Here is a 21,376-nt window from a genome sequence, read left to right as displayed (position 1 = left end):
CTGTTTGGCTAAAAAGAAAAAAATAAAAGATGGCTGTCACTCATTAAACTGATTTCACGATGAACTAAATAATTGATCATAACCTGTAGTTTGGAACACAGTTCATGAATAGGGCATACTTTGATATAAAATAGGAAGGTCAGTTGGGGTTGGGTTGAAAATGGATGGCCTTGAAAGCTAAGCTGAGTAGTTTGTATTTGATGTGACATAGTGTTGTGCTTGGTAAGCAAACAAGCTGGGTTTTAGTTTTGTCCCTTCTGTTTACCTCCACTATGATTATGGAGAGAATTACTTCCTTCCTGAGCCTCAGTTTTCTCATCAGGAAATTGATAATCATTATACCTTCTGGCAAGGGTTGCTGTGAGGATTAAAATATGTTAGTCTAGGATTTAAAGCATGCGTAGAGCTACTGAACTTTTTTTGAGTAGAGAATTGAATCAAGGACTGTATATTAGATACCTTAATCTGACGATAGCTATACCATACAGGATAGATTGCGGGCAGTGTGGTGGTAGAGTATTTGCAGGTGAGAAGCCCAGTTAGGAGGCTACAGGAGAAACTAAGAAGGGCTTGAATTAGTTTGATAGCAGGAGGATTAGAAATGAGGGGGTGGGATGTGACTGGACGGAGAGAGGAGGGGAAGATGACTAGAAAATTAGAGCTGGGGAAAGAGTCAAAAGGCAGCAACTGAAATTGGGTTACATCTTTGGGTAGTTTGGTAGGGTAGATTAGAATAGATAGTTACAGTTTCTCGCATGTAGTGGGTCCTCAGTTGTTTGCTGAATGATTAAATATGTAGGGTGAGGAATGCATTGTGAGTGAAGACAGCGATAGATAGGTTTGAGAAGGAGGGTTTAGATTGGAGGGTGCTTTTGGTGGTCTGCCAGGATTTATTAATTCAGGAAATATTTTTGTATACTTACTGTGTGCAAGGTTCTGTGGTAGGCAGTGTGAAGGATACACATTTATATATGACATAAACATGTTCCTATTCTTCAGGAGCTTATCCAGGGACAAAAATATGTACACATATGTCTGTGACAGAAGTACTATGGCAGGTTCAACTTTGTGGACGAATTGGTACGTAGCTTAGAGCTTCAAGGATAAATAGGATTATAGTAGGCATGATGAGGGTTGGCATTCCGAGAGGAAGGAGTGATATGAGTGACAATGAGAAAAATCCTGGATATGCTGAGGGATTGGTGGTCTACATTAGCTGTAATTTAGGGTTCATGTTGATGAATGGAGGAGAAAATAAAGCTGTAAAGTAGACATCTAAAAATCCAGACCAAACTGGTTTTTAAAAATTTGTTGAGAAATAACTTGTATAGAATGCTCTCCAAGGGGGGAAAGCGGAGCGGGTGGGGTGGTGGTGGTGGTGGTATGAATTGGGAGATTGGGATTGACAGGTGTACACTAATATGTATAAAATAGATAACTAATAAGAACCTGCTGTATAAAAAAATAATAATAAAAATTCAAAAAAAAAGAATGCTCAAATCTTAAGAGTACAGGTTAATTTTTTCTTTTAGGTTTACATTGATGTAATCACCACCCAGTTCAATACAAAGAACATTCCCAACATCCCAGAAGGTTTCCTCATGTGTCCCCTCCAAGGTGATCTCTCCTTCAAACAAAAGTAACTACTATTCTGACCTCTATCACACAGAGTAGTTTTGTACGTTTTTGAATTTCATATTAGTGGAATCATACTTCTGTGTCTGGTTTCCTGTGCTCACCATATGTCTGTGCAATTCACCCATGATATGTGCAGCAGTAGTTCATTCTTTTTCATTGCTCTGTGGGGTTCATTATGTGAATATACCATAATGTATTTATCCATTCCATGATTGTTGGAAAATTGAGTAGTTTCTACTTTTTGGAAATATAAAGAGTTTTAACTTGACTCAGTATGTAGTGGAGAGCCACTGATGATTTCTGAGTGCGTTTAAGAATACTAATCTGGTGACCTGTTTTGTTTTTTTCTCTGTTTTTTGCAATGAGGAGAACCTAGTAACTAGAAGACTATGACAGAAGTGTGAAGTGTTGAGAATCTAAGTTGGGATAGTGGTAGTGGGAATAAAAGGAAAGGGATTGATGTAAGAAATAGTTCAAAGAAAGAATTGAAGGATTTGATGGCAAATGGGCTTTTGGGAAACAGTGAAGAAAAAGAGAAAAAGAAAAGTTAAGGGAAACTCCAGGACATTTAGTTTGGATGACTGTGAGAATGGTGGTGCCGTTAAAAGAAATTATTGGATCCATTAGCAGAACCATTTTGGTGGGGAAGAATGGGTACTTTGGTTTTAAGACACATTGCCCAGTATGGGAGGCACCAGTGGAAGTATCTAAGGAGAGTTATCTAGCTAGAGTTAAAAATATTGGCTTCGGCTGAGGAAAGAGTTCCAGTGGAGATTTGGGAATGTGTACATAGAGTCGGTAATTGAAGCTACTAATTCTGGGTTTGGTAGGGTGCTGATGGCTGTAAAATTATCTGGATTAATGATTGAGGTGTTAATTGAAGCAATAATTGAAGAATTTAGTGTAAAAGCAATAATTATATATTCTAATTTCTCAGGAATAAATTAGGTTGTAGCAGAAGGCGATGGTTTAAAAATTATTTTGGGGAGCTGGGGGGGAAGATATCCATATGAGGATAGAAAATGTAGAAACAGGGTAAGGGATGAAACCCTGAGGGGGAGAGAATTGGAGATAGCTCCAGGACAGAACTTGGGAAAAATACCCACTCTTTGCGCTAAGAAAAGGACTAGAAATCACTGGAGAGAGAAGAAGCAACTACAGAGACCAGAGTAGAATCATGTGTTACGGTGATGTAAATCAAAGGAGGTAGTTCAAGTGTCATTGCCAAAGAGAGGATAAGAACTTGGGTGGTGGGTCATAGGATTTGGTCATGGAATTGTTTTTTGGTCTTCAAGAGAGCAATTTGGAGACCAGAGTGCATAGGGTTAAAGGGCTAAGTGGGTTGGGAGAATATGGAAGCATCGGCTATAGGAACTGTATTAAATTTATTTTAGGAAGGAGGAACAACTCTTTTTCCGAAACTGAAGGCAAGAAGTAACAGATGGATGAAAAGATACAGCATTTTAGAAGCTATAAAGAAGATTTGATTACAGGTGGAGAAGTTGTGATCTGAGGGAATTTTATGGAAGAGATCAAGTATTTGATGAGCTTAAGAACTTAAATATGAAACTGATTTGGATTAGTCAATGAGATGGAGAGTTGTATTTAGAATAAGTCAGTTGTAGAAGATTTCATAGGTTTCTGGTGGCGCTTAACACCTAGTGTGTGGGTGGGGAAAAAACAGATGTTGAAGGTTGTCTCTCTTTGGGGAGATGCATGGTGAATGTAAATGGGACGTCATGATATTCTGGAGAGGGCAGTATTAAAATGGCTGATGGACAGATTTAAACTGTGTAGGGAGATAAATGAAGCCAGAAGGAGGTGAAGAGCAGGTGTAGACCTAGAAAATAAAGTAGTTGTGGTTAAAAAAAAAAAAAAGATCTCTGAAGTTACAATCCTAGTGGTACAGCACTTCCAATTGATGATCTGTTTTCAGTATATATGTGTGGGTGGCTGAAGTGCAGATGAAGGTTTTAGGAGTTTAGGAAGGTCAACGTGCAGTTCTTCAGCACCTCGGTCACTGAGGATAATGGCTGAATATGGGACAAAGTAGAATTGAAGTCTTTGGGGAAAGAAGGTGGGAAGGATTCTGGAACCTGGTAGATGTTGCAGATGGAATGGTTTGAGTAATGTGAACTGCAAAGAGATTTTTTAGTGATAGAAGAGCAGCGGGAGTGGCCTTGTGGAACAAGAAGAAGCAGTTGGTGCTTTTGTCAAGCTGAAGGAGTAGGAGAATGGATAGCTAAGTCCTGAGAAGCAGATTGTTCAGGAAAAGCCAAGCTTGAGATAAAATGAGGAGGTATCCAGACAAGAGATGATAGTGATCTGAATTGTTGTTGTGGAATGGTGATGGAGATAAAAAGATGGATTTGTTACATTCACCAGTTCTTTAAATTTTTTATAAATAAATTATACTTGCAAAATCATTTCCATTCATGTGTAGTATACCGAGATAAATTCAACTGAGAGATATTCGTGGATTAGAAATGAGACAGTGAAAGAAAAAAAATGGTGAGGTGGAGGTGTACTAATACGAAAGGCAAAAGACATGGGGTAGTTTGTTGACATAGAACATGGATAAGCTGATAGGAGCTAGTAAATGGATAGAAATGAATGAGGAGGTTGGAGTTGCCCTGAATAGGAATAAGAGTAAGCCGAAGAGGACAGTGAGTAGCTTGTAACAGAGAAAATATGGAGAAAACATAATGTTACCTAGGAAGCAATGCCAGGACCCTGTTCCATCTCTGTGCATGTAAGGACAATCCTTGCTATCCTTGATGTTATTATAAAGGTGATAGTATGTCATGCATAATTTTTAAAAAAAATAACATGAATGATAGAAACATTGAGATCTTTGATCTCTACTTGAGTGCCTCAAAACCACATCAAGCTTTGTTTGCAAAAACTGTGTGGTGATAATTTGTATATGTAAAGAGGTTCAGGTAAAAAGTGGAAGGAATGGGGTGGATGGTAAAAGGAGGTGTCCTAAGGGATCTAAAATGGCTTCTATAGTTTTTTTTCTTTTTTTTTTGGCTATGACTTTTATCTCATATTTCTTAGTGTTCTTAGGAGGGTGGCCTGCTCTGTTTTTTCATTTCATTTATTATCTGTATAGCTATACGGTTCTAAATATTCTTTCTTATTTCTAGTTATTTATCATTTATTGAACATTTCTAAAGGAGCTGTCATGCCAATTCCAAAACCAAAATATGGCTAAAACTTAAACATTGCTTCTTTTTTTGTTTTGTTTTATTTTATTCTTTTTAATTAATTTATTTATTTTTGGCTGTGTTGGGTCTTTGTCGCTGCGTGCGGGCTTTCTCTAGTTGTGCCGAGCAGGGGCTACTCTTCGTTGTGGTACGTAGGCTTCTCACTGCAGTGGCTTCTCTTGTTGCAGAGCACAGGCTCTAGAGTGCAGGCTCAGTAGTTGTGGCGCACAGGCTTAGTTGCTCCATGGCATGTGGGATCTTACCAGACCAGGGCTCGAACCTGTGTCCCCTGCGTTGGCAGGCGGATTCTTAACCACTGTGTCACCAGGAAAGTCCCTGTTTTGTTTTAAATCTTCAGCATTATCACCTCAGGGCTTGAAACCTTCATCATCTTCCATTGATGGTGTTTAAGACCTAAACCAGGCCTCTTATCCATTGGCTTGTGTCTCTGCTATGAAACTTTTGCTTGTCCAGTTACATAGTAGCATTGATTTTTGTCAGACTTTGTCTTCTGGCAACTTTTCCCTTGTACTATCAAAGACTTGACTCTCAAGTACTTACCTAACTGCTTTTAGAGATTCTCCATTAGTGCCTCGCTGTGGTCCCAGCAACTGGCATTTTAAACCATTAAGGGAAAAATACTGTATGCTTCAAATCCTTAGTATTTGCATTGTATTCTTCACATGATAAATGAACTCTTTCGACCTCTGAGCAAATAATACTTTATGACCCTCCCTGTTCAGATCAGGGTTTTTGATGTTCTTTCACGTTTCTGAGAGAGAGCTTATTTAGTGGCAGTGAGAAAAATACGACAAAGCACAAAATATATAGTATTGGTTTTCCATCCTATTGCAGCTTTGCTTCAGAATTAGTTCCAAAGTCTAGCCCTGGGTTATTCATCTTTTTTTTTTTTTCCTCTTCTTTTATTTCTACATTTAGTCAATCACCAAATTTAATAATGAAGGACCTATGGAGACCACCCAGAGCTTTGAAGGCCTGAGACAGCCCAGGGATGTCGCTTTGTTCAGTTCACAACTTAGCTGTAATCTGCCAATAGTCTAGAATTGTTTCTGGGACCTGCCTTAGACATAGCTAGGCCTTGGTGAGTGGGAGATATTCTGAATATTTGAGTGGATTGTGTGGGTTAGACTAATGATGGATATCTTAAGGAAGGTGTGAGGAATGATTATTGTAGAAGTGGAGACAGTATGTTTTAAAATGATACATTAATTTAACATAGATAAATGACTTCACAAGACGGGGGATGGATGCCTGAAAATCTTGGTTGATGTGAAGGAGTTTACCTTGTAAATTTGAGAGGAGCCAATATATAAGGGATTAGAATGAAATACACACTTGATGTTTTGCAGGGGCCCCTATATACTTGTCAACACTACATATACACCTGCATGTGTAGATACATATAATGGTAGAGATAATGTGTTAATCTGATTAGGTTCTGTAATTAGAGTCTTTGGGGACATGTATGGTAGTCTTGTTACGAGTGATTCAAATGAATTGGTAGAGAATATTTGGAAAGATCATTAAGTTATTGGGGTATGTTTAGGAAATAGATTTTTCAGTGACTTTGGTGCCTCTGGAATAGGTTCACAAAATTTGAGGGCAATTTGGAGCAAATTTGTGTGTTAAGTTGGAGAGTGTTAGCTTTGAGGGAATGTAGGAACAAACAAAAAATGCAGTATTTGAGAAAGTTATTTATGAATTGATTTGGTAGATGCTGGTAAAATGATAGAAGTTACTTGTGGAGAGGTTTTGTATAAAGTGGGAGGTGTAATGGAAGGGATTTACGAGAAAGCTTGTTACTATTAGAAAAGTAAATTTCAAAGGGGTAAAATTGGAAAGACGGTTTAGGGAAGATTATTCTTTTGGGAAAATGTGGCTCATAGGTTGAAAACAGGAAGGCAAGAGAAAACTAAAATGAGTAAACTAAGGTGTAGAAAAGTAAGAGGAAGAGGAAGGATTAAAGAAGAGGTTACTGAAAGAGATTTCTTATTGTAAGGAGTGTTCTGTTGGATACTACTTTTGATAGTGGTTCGGTAAGGAAAGGGCCTTACATGTCCCACGGTACGTAGGGAGGAATTTTACCAAGAATAATTAAGTGTAATAGTTTTATTTCCTGAGAAACCCGGCAAGTAGGGAGCCCTCCGGTTGGGAGCCCAGGCCCTCCCGGGCGGGATTTTGCCGGCGCTCGGCTCGGCGGCGGGCGGAGCTGAGTGGGTGGTGGGCCCAGAGCAGCCGCAGCTGCCTGCGAGCGCGGCCGAGCAGAGCCAAGCCGGGCGGGGTCGGCCCGGTGGGCCGCGGGCCTCGGGAATCCGTGCACCCACGGACCCTCGGGGGGCGCTCCAGCAAGTGAGCAGGCCCCGCGCGGCGCGATGGGGGCCGGGAGGAGGGGCTTCCATGAGCGCCCGAGCAAACCTCCGCACGCGGCTCGCACGGCTTCCTTTTGTTGTGTGTACGTGTGTGTGTGCGCGCGCGTGCGTGCGTGAGTGCGCCTGTGTGCAGGGAGGCGGCGGAGGAGCGCCGAGAAGCTGGGGTTTTTCCTGCCGGGGTGGCTGGCGCGCCCGGGCCACGGCGGGCGGTGGGGCCTTCCAGACACCCGTCTTCCGGGTCGGGGCCCGCGGCGCGGTCGGGGCCGCTTCCCCCAGCGAGATGGCAAACTTTGTGAGTGGCTTCTCGGCGGCTAACAAGTGTCTGCCTGACAGCAGGAGCCGACGGACGTTAATTGACACCCTCCTTTCCGACCTAACCCTGTTTTTTTCAAATCTTATATTGGACTGTATTGTGTTTACAGTTTTATGGTGTGCGAAAAGGTCAGACGGGTAACTTGGGTCTACTAGACAGTTTTTTTACTTGGTATCAAGAGCAGAAAATGTACGCTTGTATCCGTATATTGGCGCTACTAAAACCTGCATGTTTAGTGGTAAGAACAGTCCTAAGGCCTTTCCAGAATTAGTCTGTAAGGGCAAACTTTGGCTCTCCAGACTTTGTGAAGCACTGATTACAGTGCCAGGAAAGAGCTACTTGTGTAGTAGACTAAAAACTAGATAGTTAGGAAATGCAAAAGTTAAAGCCCTTCCCAAGAGCTTGAATTAAAAACAGCTTTTTTTGTTATACATAATTATGATTTGTGTAGTTTGCATATAGAGTTTTACACAATTGGGCATGGCGTGATTAAAAACAGCGTTTCTTATTAATTTTATGAAGGGCAGTTGGTAAAGGCACCACACAGTTTTGAAATTTCAAGTATGTTAAATGTTGCTATAAATAAAATCCTATTCAGATTTTTAGATTTAAGAAATCTAAAAATATGTTTGCAGTTGTCCTTTGGGTGCAGAAGGAAGTCCTGGGTTTCTCGGTGCTTGTTTCTGGGCAGATTTTCAGTATTGTCAGCGTGAAATGGGTGTAGAACCTTAACCTGAGTGAATAATTTGCTTGAGATTACCAGTCTGTTTGCAGCTGGGAATAGACTCTGGGTCTCTTATTCCCAGTCTGGTGACCTATCCAAGAATAGACTAAGGAAACTGGGTATTTGTCTGTTTGGTGGAAAATATGGCTGAGTTGATTTTATAGTGACTATTAGAAGAGTCAGAAAGTGAATGTGTGAACGTTTAATCTCTGTTGTAGCATTTAGATGTATGTAGTTTCTCCACACTGAATGTCTTTGGCCTTTATTTAAATACATAAAGGACTTGAGGATATTCCTCAGTGTTACTTTTCATGGCATTTTGTAGCACATTTACGTTTGATTAAAACAGATAGATGCTTATTGTATTTAACTGTGGGGGGATGTGTTTTTCGTGTGGGTATTTTCAGTGTTTGAATAATACACTGAAATACAAGTTAGTTGGTAACTTGAGAATGTTTAGCCTCCTCACAAAAGCTAGGGAGAGGAGGAATTATGTTAATTTCAGATTAAAAAACCTTTGGCCCTCTTTATTGAAGATGTTTACAAAGGTACAGATGGAATACCTGTGAATTTTCTCCTCTGCTTTATATACTGCTATTTTCATTATTATCACGACATTAGCTACAATATGTTCATTCCTAGCCTTTCTTATGCTTTTCCTCCTATGTCACGAAAACATTTTCTCTTCTTCCTCCTTCCCATCTCCAAAGAACTCTGGAAATTTTTAATCTAATACAGTGATTCTCCACGAGAGGTGGTTTTGGCAATGTCTGGAGACATATTTGGTTGTCACGCTGGGGGGATTCTGTTGGTATCTAGTGTGTAGATGCTAAACATCCTACAATGTGCATGGTAACCCCCACAACAAAGAATCATCCAGTGCAAAGAGTTAGTAGTGTTGATGTTGAGAAGCCCCGATTTAATTGTGGAGAATAATATTCTGCCTGTGAAAGTTATTTGTAATGTAATTGGCATCTCTAGATCACATCGGTTATAAATCTTTTCTCAGAGTTGTCATTAGAATGATCATGGGTAAAAGGTTAGGAAGTATATTTTAGAGCATCAGTACATAGGATTTTGGAGCTGGAAGATTAACAAGTATAACTCTTTCCTGGCGGTCCAGTGGTTAGGACTCCGTGCTTTCACTGCCGGGGGAGCGGGTTCGATCCCTGGTTGGGGAACTAGTATCCGGCAAGTGGTGTGGCGTGGCCAAAACCAAAAACAACAACAACAACAAAACACAAGTATAACTCTTTCAGTATGTAGATAAGGAAACCAGAGTTTTAGAGAGATTGTGACTTACCCCGAGGTCCTACAGATAACGTGGAGTTCCGGTTTTGTTATTTCTATTATAATTTAATTTTAATTTACTTAATTAAAATTAATTTTAATTATTACTGAGGGAAATGGTATTTTATCATTTTTGCTTGATAAATTTAAATAATCAAGCTAAAATTTTAAAAATTGCATCATGGGAATCTCAGTATCCACTAAATTATTGTTACTTTTTTCAGATTCACACATTGTTGAATTCTTTAGCATGGTTTTGTAACCATTATAACCTTTTCAGCATCTGCTTTTGTAAAAAAAAGTTTGAAAAATTAAAAAAGACCACATACAATTTAAAAACAAAACAATTGGAAGTTAATTATGATACCGTAGGCAACATGCAAATGCAAACCCAACTGGAATTGTTAAAATGTCTTAGAGTGTCTTGAACTTAAGACATCTGTTCTGTTTTGTGAAGATCACTATAATGGTCCGTTATTGTGCTGATTGTAAATCTATTCCATCAAGATCCTTTTGGTTAATTTTAGAAAAAGATATTGGAACTTTCAGGTGACATGTAATTGGGTGAAATATAAATTGGGTATTTAGATTTAAATTGGGTATTTCAAATTAAGTGCTGTATTGTTAGAAAGAACTATCAGTGGAGTTCTTTTTAAGTTTAAAATTTTTTTCTGTGGTGCTACTTTTTAAAAATGAGAAAAACAAGTAGGACAAAAGACTATATGAGCAAAGATTTCTTCAAAAATTGTTTTATATAAGAAATTTATTTTATAGAAAAAATTTAAAATGCGTATTAGCAAAAAGAGTAAAATCACTAACTGGAAGAAGCTGCTGTCAATATTTTGATATACAGCATGTTATATTTCTGTTAACCTTTTAATATGAAAAATTTAAAAAGGTGAAAAATACAATAGTATTATGAACCTCTATATACCAGTGACCTAGCCTCAACAGTTAGCAGTTAACGGACAGTCTTGTTTCATCTGTATCTCTGCCCTCTATTTCCCATCTCACATAATTAAAAAAACAGCAACAACTTTATTTTGAAATAATTATAGACACAAAGGAAGTTGCAAAAATAGTAGAGTCCTGTGTATACTTTACCCAGCTTCCCCCCAATAGTGACATCTTCTAAAGCTCTAATAAGACATCAAAATTAGGAAATTGACATTAGTACACTACTGTTATCTGAATTGCCAAACTTAATCAGTTCTCACCATTTTTTAATCCTAATTCATTTGTGTGTTTATAGTTCTGTGTGATTTTCTCCTATGTATAAATTCATGTAACTACCACAACAGCGAAAATACAGAACTATTCCATCACCACAAAGAAAATCCCTCTTGCTACCCTTTATATTTGTACCCTACCCCAAAATCCCTCCCTGTCCCCTGGTGACATATTTTCCATCTCTATAGTTTTGTCTTTTCAAGAATGGTTTATAATGGTATATTAATACATACTTTGTTTAACCATTCAGCTGTTGAAGGACTTTTGGTATATTCAGTATTTTGCTATTAATAATAAAGTGGTTATAAACATTCATGTACAGGATTTTATGTATAGTTCTCTGAGATAAATGCCCAAGAGTGAGCTTCCTGGGTTGAATGGGAGGCCATGTTTTTGTTTTTGTTTTTTTTTAAATTTTATTTATTTATTTTTGGCTGCGTTGGGTTCTTGTTGCTGCATGCAGGCTTTCTCTAGTTGCGGCGAGTGCGGGCTGCTCTTCGTTGTGGTGCGCGGGCCTTTCGTTGTGGTGGCTTCTCTTGTTGCGGAGCACGGGCTCCAGGTGCGTGGGCTTCAGGAGTTGTGGCTCATGGGCTCTGAAGCGCAGGCTCAGTAGTTGTGGCTCACGGGCTTAGTTGCTCTGCGACATGTGGGATCTTCCCAGACCAGGGCTTGAACCTGTGTCCCCTGCATTGGCAGGCGGACGCCCAACCACTGCGCCACCAGGGAAGCCCCCATGTTTAGTTTTATAAGAAATTTCTAAACTGATTTTCAGTGTGGTGTATCATATTACATTCCCATCAGCAATGTAAGAGATTTTCTGCATCCTTGCCAGCATTTGTTATTATTGCTATTTATTTTAGCCGTTTTGATAGGTGTATAGTGATATCTTACTGTAGTTTTAATTTGCATTCTCTAATGATATTAAACGTCTTTGTGTGTACTTATTTGTTGTCTGTACATGTCTTTTGCTCATTTTTTAATCAGAATGTTTTTTTTTTTAACTTTTGAGATTTGAGAGTTCTTCATATATTTTAAATACAAGACCTTTGTCAGATATATGGTTTGCAGACATTTTCTCTCAGCCTATAGCTATGATAAGCTACATCTTCTTAAGAAGGTCTTTCACAGGGCACATTTTAAAAAAATATTTTATTGAAGTATAGTTGATTTAAGTGTTGTGTTAATTTCCGCTGTATAGCAGAGTGACCCAATTATACATATATATATATACTTTTTCATATTCTTTTCCATTATGGTTTATCACAGGTTATTGAATATAGTTCCCTGTGCTAGACAGTAGGACCTTGTTGTTTATCCATCCTATATATACTGGTTTGCATCTGCTAATCCCAAACTCCCAGTCCATCCCTTCCCCACTTTCACTCCCCCTTGGCAACCACAAGTCTGTTTTTTATGTCTGTGGGGCTGTTTCTGTTTAGTAGATATGTTCATTTGTGTTGTATTCAATATTTTACATTCCACATATAAGTGATATCATATGATATTTGTCTTTCTCTTTTTGACTTACTTCACTTAGTATGATAATCTCTAGGTCCATCCGTGTTGCTGTAAATGGCATTATTTCATTCTTTTTATGGCTGAGTAGTAGTCCATTGGTATATATATCACATCTTCTTTATCCATTCATCTATCGATGGACATTTAGGTTGCTTCCATGTCTTGGCTCTTGTAAATAGTGCTGCTATGAACATGGGGTGCATGTAATCTTTTCAAATTATAGTTTTTTAATTTATTTTAATTATTTATTTTTGGCTGCATTGGGTCTTTGTTGCTGTGTGCGGGTTTTCTCTAGTTGCAGTGAGCAGGGGCTACTCTTCGTTGTGGTGTGCAGGCTTCTCATTGCGGTGGCTTCTTTTGTTGCAGAGCATGGGCTCTAGGCGTCCAGGCTTCAGGAGTTGTGGCTCGTGGGCTCTGGAGCGCAGGCTCAGTAGTTGTGGCACACAGGCTTAGTTGCTCTGCAGCATGTGGGATCTTCCCGGACCAGGGCTCGAACCCATGTCCCCTGCATTGGCAGGCGGATTCTTAACCACTGCACCACCAGGGAAGCCCCAAATTATAGTTCTGTCTGGTTATATGCCCTGGAGTGGGATTGCTGGATCATATGGCAACTATTTTTAATTTTTTGAGCAAACTTCATGCTGTTTTCTATAATGGCTGCACCAATTTACTTTCCCACTAACAGTGTAAGAGGGTTCCCTTTTCTCCACACCCTCTCCAGCATTTATTATTTGTAGAGTTTTTAATGATGGCCATTCTGACTAGCGTGAGGTGGTACCTCATTGTAGTTTTGATTTGCTTTTCTCTAATCATTAGTGATAATGAGCATCTTTTCATAGGGCACATGTTTTTTATTTTGATAAAGTTTGGTTTATTTTCTTTTATGGAACATGTGTTTGGTGCCAAGCCCAAGAACCCTTTTCTTTAGGTCTTGAAGGATCTCTTCTTTTTTATTCTAAAAACTCTATAGTTACATGTTTACATTCATCATCCATTTTGAGATAATTTTGTATGTGGTTGTGAGGTTTAGGTCTAGACTCTTTTTTTGGCATATGGATGTCCAGTTGTTCCAGCACTGTTTATTGAACAGGCTGTCTTTCCTCCATTGAATTATTTTTGCCCCTTTGTCAACTAAGAATTCATTTCATAGACCAGTTCATTTATTCTATAACCAGTTCATGGTTATAGAACTATTTAGATTATTGGTTTCATTTTGGTTTAGTTTTAGTAATGTGATTTTGATAAATTGGTCCATTTCTTCTAAATGTCCAATTTAAAAGTATAAATTTTTTTGTAGTATTCCCTTATTATCTTTTTAAGTGCTGTACAATCTTAGTGATATCCCTATTAAAATCTTGATATTGGTGATTTGTGTCTTCTCTCTTTTTATTTTTATTTGTCATGTTTGAGGCTTTTAAAATTTTTGCTTCATTGATTTTCTCTGTTTTCCTATTTTTAATTTCATTGATTTCTGCTCTTCATTGTTTCTGTTCTGCTTGCTTTGGGTTTATAGTTTGCTTTTTTTTTTAAAGTTTCTTGTGGTAAGTAATTAGGTTATTGATTTGAGATCTTTCCTCTTTTCTTTTTTTTAAGATTTTTGTTTACTTTTTTTTTTTTTGGCTGCATTGGGTTTTAGTTGTGGCAAACGGGGTCTTTGTTGAGGTGCGTGGGATCTTTCATTGTGGCGCAGGTTCTCTCAAGTTGTGGCGTGTGGGTTTTCTCTCTCTAGTTGTGGTGTGTGGGCTCCAGGGCACGTGGACCCTGTAGTTGTGGCGTGCAGGCTCCAGGGCGCGTGGCCTCTGTAGTTTGGCTCAGTAGTTGTGGTGAGCAGGTTTTAGTTGCCCTGTGGTATGGGATCTTTAGTTCCCCAACCAGTGATCGAACCCACGTCCCCTGCACTGGAAGGCAGATTCTTTACCACTGGACCACCAGGGAAGCCCCTCCTCTTTTCTAATGTAAGCATTTAGTGCTATAAATTTCCTTCTAACTACTGGTTTAGCTGCATCCCACATATTTCGACATGCTGTGTTTTTATTTTCATTCATTTTTATGTATATATTTAAATTTTTTCTTTGAGATTTCCTCTTTGACCCATGGACTTTTAAAAAGTGTTCTTTACTGTTTTGTGTTCACACGTTTTCCTGTTGTCTTTGTTACTGATTTCTAGTTTGAGTCCATTATTGTCAGATAATGTACCTCTTGTATTATTTCAGTTGTTTTAGATTTGTTGAGGCTTGTTTTATGGCCCAGGATATAATCTGTCTTCATGAATGTTCCATGGGTGCTTGAAAAGAAATATGTATTCTGCTTTCGTTGGGTGGTGTATTCTATATATATCAAGTTGACCTTGTTGGTTGGTTGTGTTAATACAGTTTCTCTGCTGAAAAAAAAAGAGTTGTCATAGCTTTTCCATTCTTTTACTTTCGATGTACGTTACTGAATTTCTTGTTAGCAGCATATAGTGGGGCATTTCAAAAATATACTCTGCCAGTCTTTCTTGATTCGTCTGTTTAGACCATCTGCATTTAAGGTAATTATCGATAAATATTAGCACTTAAATCGCCATTTTATTATTTGTTTTTTGTTTTATTTTCTCTGGTTTTCATTTGTTTCTCTTTTCTTGCCTTCCTGCAGATTACTAGAACATATTTTAGGATTCTATCTTTCATAATTTGTAAAAGATTTATTTATAATGTTTTTGAGTCTGTCTTGGTATAGTTTTCGTAGTGGTTGTTGTAGTTATTACCTAATGTATATATGACTTATAACAGTCTCCTCGTATCAGTATTTTACTATTCAACTGAAGTGTGGAAACTTTACTTCTCTTTTACCTTTTTACCTTCTTGACTTTTAAATATAATTGTTTTAAGTATCAGTAGTAGTATAATTTTTGTTTCTGTCAGTAAGTATGATCTAGAAAACTAATGATGGAAAAGATATCTTGTTGTGTATACTTGTATTTCTATTCTTTTTCTTTTTTACACATATGTTTAAAATTATTTATTTTTGGCTGCGTTGAGCTTCATTGCTGTGCGCGGGCTTTCCCTCGTTGCGGCGAGCGGGGCTACTCTTTTTTGCAGTGTGTGGGCTTCTCATTGTGGCAGCTCCTCTTGCTGTGGAGCATGGGCTCTAGGCGCATGGGCTCAGTAGTTGCGGTGCACGGGCTTAGTTGCTCCATGGCATGTGGGATCTTCCTGGACCAGGGCTTGAACCTGTGTCCCCTGCATTGGCATGCAGACTCTCAACCACTGCAGCACTAGGGAAGCTGCTCTATCCTTTTTCTTGTTTGGAAAATTTTCTTCAGCCAGTCTTTATGGGTAGGGTTGCTAGTGACATAGTCGTTTAGTTTTTCTTCTTTTGAGAACGCTTCAAAAAATTTCTCCTTTGTTCCTTGCTGTGGTCTGAATGAATTCTCCTAAAATGTAAATGTTGAAATCCTAATGCCCAATATGGTGGTATTGGGAGTTGCGTCCTTTGGGAGGTTGTTAGGTCATGGGGGAGAGCCCTCATGAATGGGATTAGTGTTGTTACAAAAAAGGGAGCTCTTTTGCCCCTTTTCTGCCATGTAAGAATACAGACAAAAGTCTGCAGTCTGGAAGAGGGCCTTCACCTGACCATGTTGGCACCCTAATCTTGGACTTCCAGCCCCCAGAACTGTGAGAAGTAAATTTCTATTGTTTGTAAGCCATCCATTTTGTGGTGTTTTGTTATGGCAGCCTGAATAGACTAAGACATTCCTGAAGAATAGTTTCACTGGGTATAGAATTCTTGGTTGGCAGTTCTTTTTTTTTTTTTTTCTAGCATTCAGAAAATATTCTGCCACTTTTTTTGGCCTCTTTGGTTGAGATGAGAAATCTGGTGTCATTTCAGTTGTTGTTCCGTTATAGGTAATTTTTGTCTGGCTGCCTTCAAAGTTTTTTCTTCGTTTTTAATTTTTGAACATTTAATTATGATGTGTCCTGGTGTAAATTTCTTTGGGTTTATCCTGTTTTGGGTTTGCTCAGTTTTTTGGATCTGTAAGTTTGTATTTGTCACACATGAGAAGGTTTTTGCCATCTTTTCTTTAAATACTGTTTCAGCCCCTCTCTGTTTCTCCTCTGTTTCTGGGACTCCAGTGATAAGAATGTTGGATCTTCTGTTATTGGCCCACAGGTTCCTAAGACTCTGTTAGTTTTTTTTTCAGTCTTTTTTCTCTCTGTTTTTCACATTAGATTAATTCTATTTTTCTGTCTCAAATTCAGTGATTCTTTTCCCTGTTATCTCCATGGTTGTATTGAGCCTATCCAGCAAGTTTTAAAGTTTCATGTTATAGTATTTTTTAGTTCTGTAATTTTCTTTTGCTTCTTTTTTATAACTTCTGTTTCTTTGCTGAGATTTTCCATTTTTTTCACGTGTTTCAGGGGAACTTATAATTAATTGTTGAGACATTTTATTATGGTGCTTTAAAATCCTTTTCAGGGCTTCCCTGGTGGCACAGTGGTTGAGAATCCGCCTGCCAATGAAGGGGACACAGGTTCGTGCCCCGGTCTGGGAAGATCCCACATGCCGCAGAGCAGCTGGGCCCGTGAGCCGTGGCCGCTGAGCCTGCGCATCCGGAGCCTGTGCTCCACAGCGGGAGAGGCCACAACAGTGAGAGGCCTGCATGCCGCAAAAAAAAAAAAATCCTTTTCAAATAATTCCAACATCTGACTCATCTCTGTATTGGCCTTGGTTGATTATCACTCATGTTGGGATTTTCTTGTGTCATTTTCTGTGTTATATATTACGTTAGGAGGCTCTGGTCCCTATTTACATTTTTTATTTTAGCATGCGGTCACCCTGTTTAGTGTACAGGTCTTGGCCCACTTTTATGACTTTGGTTCTAATGGCAGTTTAATTTTCAGAGCCTTTGTGGTTGGCTTGGTTTATCTGATCCTCTTGGGGCTCCCACTGGTCCTTACTGATGCTGCCTGAGAGAATAGAAGACATGGCCTCCTATCAGGCTTTTGGGTGTCTCTAAATGGGAGAGGATTGTGGTAGGATCCTCCTCCTGGTACCCACCTCAAACCCCCAATTCTTCCCTGTCCCCATGTCTCTGGGTGAGAGGGAGAGTCTTGGCACAAACTGAGATGCTTGCACTGGCTGGGTCCCTGAGTTCTGCCCACTTGCCTCAGTATTTCTAGGTGGGAAACAGGAGTTTCAGGTCATGTGGCGATGGAAGAGTTGCTTCCCCTTTCTGGTCTTTGTTGTTGACTGGGCTTCCAGTTGATCTCCCTTGCTTGATATTGTAGAGGGACTCCTGTTTAGTTTGGGGGAGGAGTGTGACTGTCTGGCCTGCCTTAGGAAATGCCAGTCTGGGTTGCCTTCTTCTGTTGGGTCTGGGGACATAAAACACTCTGTTGCTTTTCTGTTTCTGTAGTCTTGGAGTCCCAAACTGGTTAGCTGCCTGCTTATCAGTTTTCATAGTTTTCTTTCAATTGTCTCTGGTGTTATTCCCTTGGTTTAACATGGTGTTCAGTGAAGAGGGGCAGGGAAAAAGAGAGCTATGCCATCTTACCTAGGCTGGAAGTTCAGATTCCTTACTTTTTGTGAACCTGCGTCATCTCTACCCAGCGGGTCGTTTCAGCTTTGAAAATAATGGTTTATGGCCATGTGCTTTGTGAACTTTTAAGCACAATGTTTGCTTCAATTATAACCCACAGTATTGGACCCCTAGGAAGGTTTTGGAAGGTCAGTCATAACCAGTTCAAGAGGGTGCCAGGGAATAGATGCATGCAATTTACTAGGCATCTGTCACGTAAACAGAATTTTGTAGTATAGTTAATTAAAATGAAATTGTGAATTCTGGTATTTTCTTCAAAGATGTGTTTATTTTATGGATAATTTGTATTTAAGGTATTTAATAATTCCAGTAATATATAATAGTATTTTAATATTAGTAAATATTTTTCAAAACAAATATGGAAAACCTTGTATTATGCAGCCAGTTTAATATGTTTCTAATTCATAGGTTGAAAAGGAAAGATAAAATGTCCTGCTTTTTACATTCCCTAGTTTTCTAATTGAGAGTAAATTGGGCCCAAATAAGAAAATGTCTATTCTACATTAGTAGAAGCTAGTGCTTCCAAATGATGAGTTAACTTGTTAAATCAACTACTATTGTTTATTTGGCTGCCCCGTGCGGCATGCAGGATCTTAGTTCCCTGACCAGGGATCGAACTGTGCCCCCCTGCAGTGGAAGCACAGAGTCTTAACCACTGGACTGCCAGGGAAGTCCCAACTACTACTATTTTTTAAAAATCTCACATATTACATGAATTGCTCAAACTAATATAGTTACTGCAGTTACAGAGAAATCACTGGGCTTCTTTGCAGCCACTTCTTGAGGTACTCAGATTGACTCGGAGGGCAAATCTTAGATTTCTAATCAGATTAAAAATCATTTATGTGTGGACACACCTCTACATTGTGTCTAGTGCCTTATGTGCTTCTGGGCGTGTGTTTTAGAGAAGATAAGAATGACTGACTCTAGTATTGAATAAGGTAAAATTGTCAGAAAATGAGATTTTTATGGACCATGTACATGTTTTTAAATGAGAGTAATTATATTTCATATTAGAAGTAATAATTCCAGTTCCCTCTTGTTTTTGGTTTTTAATAATATATTAACATGTTTTTATTCATGAAGAATTGACACTTAAAAATAAAATTTAAATAGTTAAACTTTAATTTTCAAATGGGTATTCCTATACTCTTTTCTAGGGTTTCCTTAGTTATTATTACAGTAGGATAATTTTTGTGTTATGAAAATCAGATGAATTTAATTTTTTGTTTATTTACATGGTAACTATTACTGTAGATAGCATTTTAATTTCAAAGTTTATGTTCATTGATCTTATCCTTACTTCAAAGATGTTTATTTATTTATTTTTGATTCTTAGAATATTGTTAAGAGTAACGTTAAATGTATCAATATTTTAACTTGGGAATGACCTTTCCGGTTGTGCTATGTTAAAGTAGACATTTATTTGGAGGCAGAGGATCTGGTTGAAGTCTTTGCCGTGACAGATGTTGTGTAACCATGGGTACTTAACCTCTGGAACCTCAGTTTCATCATCTATAGAATGGAGGCAAACACTAATACCTGCCTAGGTAATTGTGTGTGTAGGGGGTGTCCCGTGAAATGTGACACTTGAAAGCACTTTGTAAACTGTGAAGTACTTTTATCAGAGCATGCTTGTAATGTTTTTGAGGAGATCATTTGAAAATTGACCTGAGTGATCTTGATCATCATAGTGCAAAATATTTTATGATTATTTACAAAATTGGTATGTATTCAAGTAAAAATTCATGTAAAAATAAAGCAGCTTTTCCTTGAGTTTAGTGATTTACTATTCTTAAAAACTAATTTCTGTTGGTGAATTTGGGGAAGGATTACATAGATGCTTGATAGTTTATCATCCCCTCTGTGATAAGGTTAGCTTTTAGAAGGTGTCTTTCCTCAACAGGTGGCTTGGATTTAAAGGTTAGATTTGTCTCTTTAGTGGTTTATAGTCTAAGGATTTTCTAAAAATGCTTATACTGTTGTGTTTTCTAACGTGGGTGGGGAGTTGGTTTCTTATTTGACACATGTTTACTGGTTAGGTGATTTGAAAAGGCCAAGGGCAGGTGAACATTTTCAGTTGGTGCCTTTATTTTACTCACTTTGGCCAATTTTTTTTTTTTAATGGTGAAGGATTTTTAAAAATTTTTTAACTTTATTTTATCTATTTATCTTTGGCTGCGTTGGGTCTTTGCTGCTGCACGCGGGCTTTCTCTAGTTACGGCGAGCGGGGGCTACTCTTCGCTGCGGCCCACAGGCCCCCGATCGCGATGTCCTCCCTTGCCACAGAGCACAGGCTGTAGGTGTGCGGGCTTCATTAGTTGTGGCATGTGGGCCTAGCAGCCGCGGTTTGCGGCTCCAGAGCGCAGGCTCAGCAGCTGTGGTGCACAGGCTCAGTCGATCTGCGGCATGTGGGATACCCCCGGACCAGGGATCGAACCCACGTCCCCCGCACCAGCAGGCAGACTCCCAACCACTGTGCCACCAGGGAAGCCCACGGCCAACATTTTTAAGAATTTATTTGATTACCCCTTTGTAGGATTTTCTTTCTTAACCGAGTGGGTTAACTACATTGGTTGTAAAATTTTTAAGATTTTGGCTTAATTTTTGGTGAAGGTAGAAATGGAAAATTGTTCTAGAAAGACCTGGTTAGGGGAGTTTCTGGGGTGGGTGGTTTGAATTTTTGGAGCTTTCATTCCTCCTTAGGATAGATCTGGTCATGAAAAATACACTGTGAGTTCTAACAACTTTAATTGTCACAGCAGGTAGTGTAAATTAAAAGAACACATATGTCTACTTTGTTACTGTGTAGAAATTCTAAACATATTCATAGAAATCTCTTGCCTGGAACAAACTTTTTTCCTTTACCTTTTTTTTTTTTTTTTTTAAAAAAAACATTGTTCAGAAAGCATTATTAAATGACAAAAGTAAAACTAATGTAAAAGTAGAACTTATGTAATTACTTTCAGATATGATCTAGTTAAAAGATGCTAAAGGACTTGAAGCATTTTTCCTCTCAGATTCTTAAAGCCATGGTAGTGATGAGGAGGAGGAGGTGATAGCACAGTAGATTGTGGAGAGCCTGCTAAACCATTATAAAGACTTTGGTTCTGCCACTTACTAATTTTATAACCTTTGGTGAGTTACTTAACCCTTCAGTTTTTTCTTCTGTGAAATGTGAATAATATTAGCACCAACCTCATAAGTTTGTTTTTTGTATTAAGTTAGTTAATATCTGCAAAGACCTAGGAACACTACTGAGCAAAGTCCAAAGCATGTGTTATTCATTTTATTCTTAAATGTGGAGCCAACATTAAAAGGTCACTTCTTCCTTTTCTTTTGGAAAGGTAACAGAGGGAGAATTAATTGATCCCTGCTTTGATTTTCCTATGATAAATTGCTTAAACTTCAGTTATAACGCTTAACACATTATATTATCAAAACTAACATTATTTCTTGTGTTTTCCATTCTTGCTAGATTAT

The 21,376-nt window shown here is 38.5% G+C and overlaps 1 protein-coding gene across 4 annotated transcripts in view; it reads left to right on the top strand.

Moving 5' to 3' along the window:
* ZNF148 (zinc finger protein 148) overlaps nt 1–21,376 on the top strand; it is a 130,460-nt gene that overhangs the window by 7,499 nt on the left and 101,585 nt on the right. The window contains exon 1 of one of the 4 annotated variants that reach the window (XM_060298191.2): nt 1,561–1,639. The exons of the other annotated variants lie outside the window; for them this stretch is intronic. The gene's annotated coding sequence lies outside the window, so the exon portion shown is untranslated. Of the gene's footprint in view, nt 1–1,560; nt 1,640–21,376 lie in introns of those variants that run through there. 4 annotated transcript variants of the gene reach the window in all.

The sequence above is a fragment of the Globicephala melas genome, chromosome 4 (assembly GCF_963455315.2).
Source record: "Globicephala melas chromosome 4, mGloMel1.2, whole genome shotgun sequence".
Classification (NCBI taxonomy): domain Eukaryota; kingdom Metazoa; phylum Chordata; class Mammalia; order Artiodactyla; family Delphinidae; genus Globicephala; species Globicephala melas.
The sequence above is the reverse complement of the archived record's forward strand: the minus strand, read 5'-3'. Positions and strand labels throughout refer to the sequence as shown.